This window comes from Eufriesea mexicana, unplaced genomic scaffold (assembly GCF_001483705.2).
Source record: "Eufriesea mexicana isolate 0111107269 unplaced genomic scaffold, ASM148370v2 scaffold1824, whole genome shotgun sequence".
Lineage (NCBI taxonomy): Eukaryota > Metazoa > Arthropoda > Insecta > Hymenoptera > Apidae > Eufriesea > Eufriesea mexicana.
Window position 1 is genome coordinate 301,258 of NW_016909928.1, and position 9,001 is coordinate 310,258.

The 9,001-nt window shown below is 50.5% G+C and overlaps 1 protein-coding gene across 1 annotated transcript in view; it reads left to right on the forward strand.

The window, feature by feature from the left end:
• The window catches only part of LOC108549127 (uncharacterized), a 17,078-nt gene that overhangs the window by 662 nt on the left and 7,415 nt on the right, over nucleotides 1–9,001 (forward strand).

A 9,001-nucleotide genomic window follows, 5' to 3' on the forward strand; every position in this document is an offset into this window, starting at 1 on the left:
GAGCGGGGACTTTTGAAAGCGTGGAAGGAGTGGGAAGAAAAGGGTAGGAAAGGGGCGAAGAGGATCGAGTTATTTTTCCCGCGACGATACAAAGGTGTGTGTACTGTAGACGGGAATGGAGAGGCTCGAACGCCTTGATGCCTTAATGCCTCGATGCCACTACGTAACGGCTCCTTGCGACTTCTTTGGCTTCCGAGACAAACGAGGGTCGCCGAAGACCCGGAAGTTCGTTCGACTCGGCGCATTAGCTCCTCGTCTGCCATCGTATTACATATACCTTTTAGGCTGTAGGAAACTCTGCAGCCTCTGCTACCCGGATCCTCTGCGCGGAAAGGATAACGATTATCGCGGATCGCGATGGAATATCTCGCGACGCGTTGAATCCTTTCGCGAATAAATTCGCGACGCACGGTCCACGGTTATAGCGAAGAGGTAAACGAAAAGTCAAGGTTCGAATTTGTCGTAAATCGCGTTTTTCGAAGTCTCTCCCTTCTCCTCTTTCGGCCTCTCCTTGAAACGAAGGAAATACGCGGCGTTCGAAGCGAACGATTCGCCGATGATTCAACGCGGTGACGAACGCGTACGGGTCTTTTTCCTCCTTCCGTCTGCAATGGGAAAGACGGATGGGAAATACTGGTTGTCTGGCCATCGGATATCGCGTGACACGATGTTCGAGTGGCAAACGGTTGGCGTCATCGTCGGTCGGGTATACGCGCTCGCGGAGCACCGAATTCCTCGAACGGGAACCGCGGGGGACGCCGCGGCGCGGCAAAAGGAAGAAATTTGTCGTACAAATGTAAACGGGTGGACGGCGGGAGCAGATCGTATGGCGAAGTAATTCGAGAAGCTGTAGGTACGAGCAAGACCGATCCAAAGTACCTGTTACGTCGGAAGCCGCTGGAAGGCGCCGTTCTCCACACACGCCATCCACCGGGATCCGCGCAGTGTGGGAAGCTGCGTCGGCGTTAGCTGCCTCGCGCTTCGTCACGCTGCGTTACTCTCCACCGTTCTGCCTCGCATTACGTCGACAATTGATCCTAACGCGCTAGACGCCGAGCCAATTAAGAGACCTCTTGTCCGATTACGTCATCTCTACCAGCGATACACACCGTCCTCGCGCCTAGCGTCTCGCGTCTCGCGCCTCTCGCCTCGCGCCCCGCTCCGCGCGCTTTCTATCGCCGTCAGCTCCTCTCCGCCATATTTCCTCCGCGATATTCCACTCGCGGGTGCAAACTCGGCTACGCGATCGCGGCAAAATCGATCGGCGATACGGAGGACGGAGCGGAGCGAACGATGGAATCCGCCGCGACGCAACGTCGCGCGCGCGTTTACGTTTCGTTTACAAAGGAGAAATCTCGCGCGTTAGCATAGGAAAAACTTTCACGCCTCTATACCGGTATGTACTCGGATGTGCACGTGACCCACAATTCGCGATAACTACCCGACCACGAGTCGACCACGATCGATCGTACGTTGGCTTTTTTATACGCGCCATACGATTCCTCGAACGCGCGTTTTCCGGGAACAAACGCCACGATCATCCTCCCTCGAAACTACGCGCGAAGAAAAATAAGGAAAGGGAGACATTCCATCGATGTTCTTTCCAGGTAGCCGTGACCTCCTCCTTCTCCTTTCTCATCGTCGGTACCAGGCTCCGTTATTTTCGCCGTTGACTTCGTCCACCCGACGAAGCCGCTCCGAGTCCACTCGCTCTCCTCTTCTTCTCCGTGCCATCCTACTTCTTCTGCTACGCGCTACAACCGATATACCGTCAACCGCGGATTTCACCGTATTCGCCGATCCAATATCTCTACTCTCCGGCTTACGATCCACCTAATCCACTCTATAAACTACCTAAAGCGCGACACGCGCTTTTACTCCGATCCTTTGTACGCGATATCTACGTTATATAAAACGTATGCGGATATCGGTAAACGGTCACCGCGAATAAACGCCGACAGCGTCGTTTAAACCTGGCTACTACGCGCGTACATAGACGCGTTAGAAATTGTTCTCTGAAAAGACGCGAACGGGAAAAGGCCAAGAGGTGGAGAAGCAGCAACAGGGGGACACCGACGACCGCGACGACCGCGACGACCGCGACGACCACGACGACCACGGCGATGACGACGAGCAGAAGAAAAAGAAGCAAGTGAAAAAGAAGCAAGGGAATAAGAATAAGACGAAGAGGAGGAAGAGGAGGAAGAGGAGGAAGAGAAGGAGAAGAAGGAAGAAGAAGAAGAAGAAGAAGAAGAAGCGGAGAGCCGTAGACGAGAAGAAGGAAGGCGAGTCAAGGGAATTCCAACGAGTTCCTTCCTGGTAGCAGCGAGCTTCCCCTCAGCCTCGGTTTCTTCCTGTAAGAAGGCCTTCAGAAGGGGAAGGGGAGCTGGCCTCGTGGGCGACTCTCGCGTTCCTAAACTGCATTCCAACCTGCGTTGCCACGTCTCACCGTAAGCACGCGGATACACGCATAAACGAACGAACACGCACGGCCAAAGGTGCGTGCAGACACGTGCACCGACCAACATCTTTCGGGTGGGGACGCGTCAGCCGAGTCCGACTCCTCGTAAATATTCCGATAAATACCTCCCCGCCGATCCGCCTTCCTTCCAAGTCTTTCCTCCTTATTTTCTTTCCTTCCGTTTCCTTCCAACCTCTTTATTCTCCTCCCCCGTCTTGCCCCGACACCGCGATTTTACGCTCTTTTCTAATCCTCCCTCCTTCCACGCGTCTCGTCGTCGTCGTCGTCGTCGTCGTCGTCGTCGTCGTCGTCGTCGAAACGTTCCCGTCACACTGTCGAGCCTCAACCCTCCTTTTTCCCACGATCCTCTCCACAGTTCGTTCCTGTCTCCTTTCCTCTCTGTACGCCGTATGCCTCGGTATAGTTTAGTATCCTTTAAGAATTTTAACGCGTCCATCGCTCGGTCCTGTCAAAGTCGCGTCTCCTTGGATTTCCTCGTTTTTTACGCTGCAATAAAACCCGCTAATTCATCCACGTTGCTCTCTTCCCAGCATCGCGGAGGAGTGCTTCCGTCTTTTAAATCCGTTTGCCGTTTGAAAATTTATTACCCACAATTTTCTCGTTGATCTGCGAACAATTAAACTAGTTGTCGCGTGGCGCGGCATCGAAACGCGTAAATATTTAGAAAAAAGTTAAATCGACGCTAAAACCGCTACCGTACAACGTGCACCTGAATATGGCAACCGGAATAGACAACGTTTAAAAAAAACGTCGTGGCTGAAATTAATCGGTATCTCTCGTTGGAATAGCAATGGACTTTCGTAAAGGAGGAAACGTCGTAAATCGGTTCGTTTCGAAAATTTGCCTCGTCCACGACTGCTTTTTCGTTCTAATCGCGATGAAAAGCGCGCATTTTAGATTCGGTCGAGTCGTGCTCTTCTCCGCGTATATACGCGTGCGTACTCCGAAGACGAAGAGACGAGTCGATACGAAGCGGTCAAAACGGTTAATTCTTTCGAGTAAAAAGTTCTCGCATAACTCCGATAAACCTTTTTCCGCGCGGTTTTATTTTAAACAGTACACGAGCGCTCGTCGTTCCCTGTATAAGGTGGTCTATCGGGATACTAGCTTCCGGTCGACTCGAGGTTTTTCTCGTATCCTTCGAATAGCTTCTCGTGATACTCACGGCCAGTGGCAGGTACCTATATTTGAGACCTCCGTGTGCGCTCGGGCATGTAATGACCACCGTCTCATCCCAACACAGGAAGAGGAACAGGTTTTTCATTTTTCACTGGCTTATCGTCCCACCTTAACCTCAAGCTCGTCGATTCTCCGGATGTCAGGAGTCGGATAAAAAAAAAAGGAGGAGAAAGAAACAAGGTGGGGTGGGGTGAAGAGGGGAGAGAAGCAGAGATAGAGAAAGGGGGAGAGAGAGAGAGAGAGAGAGAGAGAGAAGGGGTTAGGATACAATGGAAGAAACGAAGTGAAAAGTGCGGAGAAGGAAAAACAGAGGTGTTGGTTGGTCTGCCTCGTGCTAAACGTGATATGAACTAAAGGTAGATCACGAGCGCGGATATTACGTCCCTCTTTCTAGCATCTTTCTCGAATATCTTTCTCGGTCTCGGGAGTAGCATTGGGTGAGAACCGAAACGAGGAAACGTAGTAGAAGGAAGGGAAAGCGAACGTGGTTAATACGATATAAGGAAGACACTGGTTATGCAGCAGGTCTAACGAGACCCGTAAGATGTCCTGACACGCCTACGGAATCTCACGGTCGATCCTGTTTTAGGATAAGGCGGATTATCAACGCTGCTTCGTCTCCGACGCAGGTGTTCCCGCTGAACTTACCGCGGCACCTTTGCTCTCCGTCTTATCCTCCCCGTATACCACCGTCGCGTCTCCGTCCTCCTCTCTTCCCAACCGTTCCTCGCCCTTTAATTCCTCGCTAGACCGTTTATTCCGCTGGCTTTTCGCCGATTCGCCGAGAACTGACGCGAGTCGTTTCCTACGAATTATTCGAGGAATCGCGAATTAACCACGGAGGAGACACACGGGGAGAAACGGTAAGAGCGCAAAGATGGTGGTTGCGTTTAGTCAGGGACAAGGACTTCGATCGGAAAAAGTAGCAAAACGGTGTAGTATTTCGACGGGCAAAGCCTGTAACAACAAAGGCATATGTTTCCTTCCCCCTCCACTTTCTCTTCCCTTTTATTTTTTTCCCTCAAACCGCACACGGTTGTCTCCTCTTTCCGATAAATCGTCGCGGCCGGTTTTCTCGTTACGACTGCCAGGTTTCTATCGCGATCGTAGCTGCGAAAAAGACGAAAGATTATACGAATCCGCGATACACAACGACGAAAACATCGGCCAGAGGAAATAAATATCGAAATACGAGGGATCGGGGAGAAAAAATTGCGAATGCGCGTCGATGTATTTATGCGTTGTGATACGCCTATATGTATATGTATATGTACACGTACATGTATATGTATATGTATATGTATATGTAGGAATGCTTATGCGCACACAGCCTTTCTTCACGGCCGTCGTTCGTCGTCATCGGTCATCGAACTCGCGACAAATTCAAAATAAACGGTCAAGCCGCACCGAAGTACACGTATACGGCTACCATCCGCGCTATCCCCTTCTTCGCGAAACTCCGTAAACTCCTGTCTCCTTTCGTATCCTTTCTTCGCCGATCGAAAGAAAAAAAACAACAAAAATCTGTCCGATCGATCCACGCGTGGATATCTATCAGCTCGTTAGATAGCCCGCGCGAGCGAACAACCGTGAACTTTCTTCTACCGTGTTAAAAGAAACCGATATACGTATTATGGCTTCTGACGCCCATCGGCCAGTTTAACCGGACGACCTCTTTAGAGGGTGCGACCCTACTACGTAATTGCAATCGGTTCGCCTTCCACGAGCAATCGGACCAATCGATCCACGCCGAGAGGATCCTGCGTATCCACGCCTCTCCATTAACCGTGTCTTTTCCTCCTCCACTTTTCCTCCGCTTTTTCAACTTTTTCAACTTTTCCAACCTCTACCACTTTTTAAACTTCCCGCGAAACGCGTTAACGCGTTAACGCGAGAAAAGGATTTTTCTCTGTATTTATACCGCGGAAAGGGATGCGCGAAGAAAGCAATCGTCCGATGTTGTACGTATCGCGTTAAATGGACTAGAAAATTGCGTAAAGTCGGGGCTAATCGCGTCATCGTCACCTGTTCGCTGGCGGTTCGTTAGTGGCCTGTGAGCCGGCTCGAAACCACTCCGACGACGTAGTTGGAAGAAAAGGGAATCGCGAAATCGGGCAGTTTCTTTCATTCCTGATTCCGGTATAGAGACAACGGTTTACCAGGTTCTTTCGATCGAGGGACGAGCCACGAGTTTTATCTCCGACGACGCTTCTGGCCTTTAGAAAATCAGGAAATTCGTCCTTTTGGTAAAAAGGGACCAACGCGTATTTCGCGCGTGCATGAATGAAGATCCATTTCAATCAAGATCAAGATCCACGGTTTCGTATGGAAATTAGATCGTAGGGTGAGCAAAACCTGTTTCAAATGCTCCGCTAGAACCGATCCTTAATTCCAAAACCGATTCCTCGTACTCGAGGATAACTTTTGCTCGCGCCAAAAAATTGATCGCTTCTTCGATCGACGAAGACACGCACGCGTGGTTCTCGAGACGGGAAGGAAAAGGTGTGAAAATTAGTCAGCGTTCGGCCATCTTCCGGACGAGGTTCTTCGGTAACGTCTTCTCGCCTTTTTCCAATAGTCGATAAGTAACCTTCGACGATAAGGAATACAGGAAATAGAAGAGGCGGAGGAAAAAAGAAAAGAATAGAAAAAGAAAAAGAAGAAGAATCGGAGTTGGAAGGAAAGGTCGTTACGCGTGAAACGGTAAGCCGAACTAAGCGGCTTCGAAAACGTCTTTTACGAAGCTACCAACGATTTTCCCACGACTCCTCCTCCTCCTCCTCCTCCTCCTCCTGCTCCACCTCCTCCTCTTCCACCTCCTCCTCCTCCTCGCACGACCTGCAGAGATTCTTTTCGAGGTCCTTCTTTGCCTTTTCGCCCCTCACCTTGTTCTCGCCGGCTGTCTTTCTTCGGCATACGAATCGTATTGACCGAGTCTTCTTCTCGGGATGCGAAGAGCTTACTCGGTCATGTAACGGGATGCAAGGAAAACGCACTCGAATTCCCTTTGATTTGCTCGCACAATGACGGCTTTCGTCCGAACAATGACCATGCGAGGGTAAGATACGTGCTTTTCGAAGGTATTCGCCCGGTCGGGGAGAAGTCGAGGAAATCGGGACCGCAAAAGACCAGCTACCTGCTCGTCTGTAGCCGGATGGAGGAGGCGACGAAGAAAAGAAAAAAGGGAGAAAAAAGGAAGGAAGAATGAAAGAGAGAAAGGAAGAAAGAAACGAAGCGGGAAAAGAAGTGGCGAACTCGAACGCGAACGCGAACGCGAACGGAGAAGGAAGAAGGGAAGGCGCGACTGGAAATACAAAAAAGGAGGCACGAGAACGAAACGTGCCGGGATTGAGCACCTACGTCGATATACCGGTTACGCGCGCGCGACCGTCATCCCCCAGCTTGCTCGTGGACGAAAAGTTTCTCACGAAAAAGAAGAACCGTGCATGGTGGACGACTTTGTCGAAGCGAAACGAAAAACGATCCCTCCACGCTCCCGAGCCACGTTCTTTTTTCCCCTCGTTCTCCTATTTCTTCGAAGGAGTCAGAAAAGAAGATGCATCGTGTGTAAGAACCGCGCGTGTGTGCGTGCGAGGAAACAGAACACGGATGTGCACGACCGAGAAGGAGCATGCGCGCGCTATTGGAACGAAAGAGGAAAGAGCATAAGTAAGAAAACGAAATTACCAGAGCTACGAGAACGGCGGTGTCGTCCTATTAGTATTTACGAAGAAAATGTCAGGCCGATAAGCGATTCGCGGGGTTCGCGCTTCTATATACCGCACCTTCGACTCCCGCTTAGGTCGCTTACGTTACTTACGTTGCTTACATAATAAGCGGTGAACTCTCGGAGAACTCTTCTCTTCACCCTTCTCATCCTGTCCCGGTCCCTCCCTTCTTCTCTCCGGTACTCGTCTCGTTTCCTCACGGCATCAGTGGCGGCAGCGGTGGTGGCGATGGCGATGGCGGCGGCGGCGGCACGCCAGCGCATCGCGATCGAGGCGCGATTGGGACTTCTCGCCGTGAAGAGTATAAAGGGAAAACGGTCTCGAATGGGAGGGAGAGTAGAGAACGGAGAGGTCGACGTTACGCCAGAGAATTTCTTCTGGCGATTCTCCTCGTCCCGATAGGCTGCTCTGTCGGTACCGTCTTCCTCTCATCCACTTGTACGATATCTTTTGCGCAACTCGATCGGCTTAGCTTGCGCGACGCACATAACCTATTCCGCAACCATCGCGATTCCACCGAGACGTTTGCCCGCGAATAAATCGTAAAATCCCACGAACGCGATACGAAAAGTTTGGTCGCGCGACCGACCGATTTATTTCTCCAATCTCTACGCGTTCCATTATCTACGTACGGACGGACGTACGTACGTACATACGTACACGGAGTTTCGATAAGGAAGAATAGTCGCGCTTTGCCGGAGGAAAAAAAAAAGGAAAAAGGAGACGCGGCGATTTAACATTTCGTCCTTTCTCTTTTTCTTTCGAGTGCTAGGAGCCGGTGAAAGACGCGAGTGAACTTTTAAGAGGCCGATCCTCCTCGTAGATTATTTCATAAGCATTCCCAATACGGAAAAGTTCATCCGCTCTTACCGAGTATGAGCTCGAGTCGAGTTGCGCAAGCGATCCGAAGCTGAGGATTGCTCGTTCGTGCGCTCCCTTGCTTCTCTGCTTCGCTCACGCGCATCCGTATTCGGATTCTCTGACATAAATGCATACGTAAATACGTATACGCGTATGAACCTTTGAAAGCTAAACGCTACGAGGTTCGAAACGTTCCAACCTAAGATTCACCCGAGACGTCGTAACCACTGGACGCGTGCTGCCCTCTCTCGTCTTTTCGCTCATTTAACGGTAACTCCGTACATCGGACAAATATCGCCTTTATTTCTCCTTCTCTACCAACCGTGTGCCGCGTTTTCGCGAAACAACCAACAACTTTTTATCAAATTCTCAACATCTCTCCATAAACGCGTACGTATCGATACCGTTTTCTACCTATAAAACGAGTCCGTATAAAACGATCTACGTACATGCGTATACCTCTGTATTTCTTTTCGCTTTACGTTTAAGTAACCTTGGAGAAATTATATCGTCGAAGAAATATCGGATATCGAAATATCACGCGGTTTTTCCGTTATTCGTTTACGAGTGCAACGAATCGACCGAAACGTTAACATATGGCAATCTAGCAATCGCGAACGCGTCGAAACCTACGAAAAATTCACTTCCGCAACTGTCTCGCTAACGACTCGGTCGCTCGTATGTCGCAAGCTTCGGTTCGTTACACGCGTATGCACGTGCGCGCGCGCGTATACGAGTACGTATTACCTCT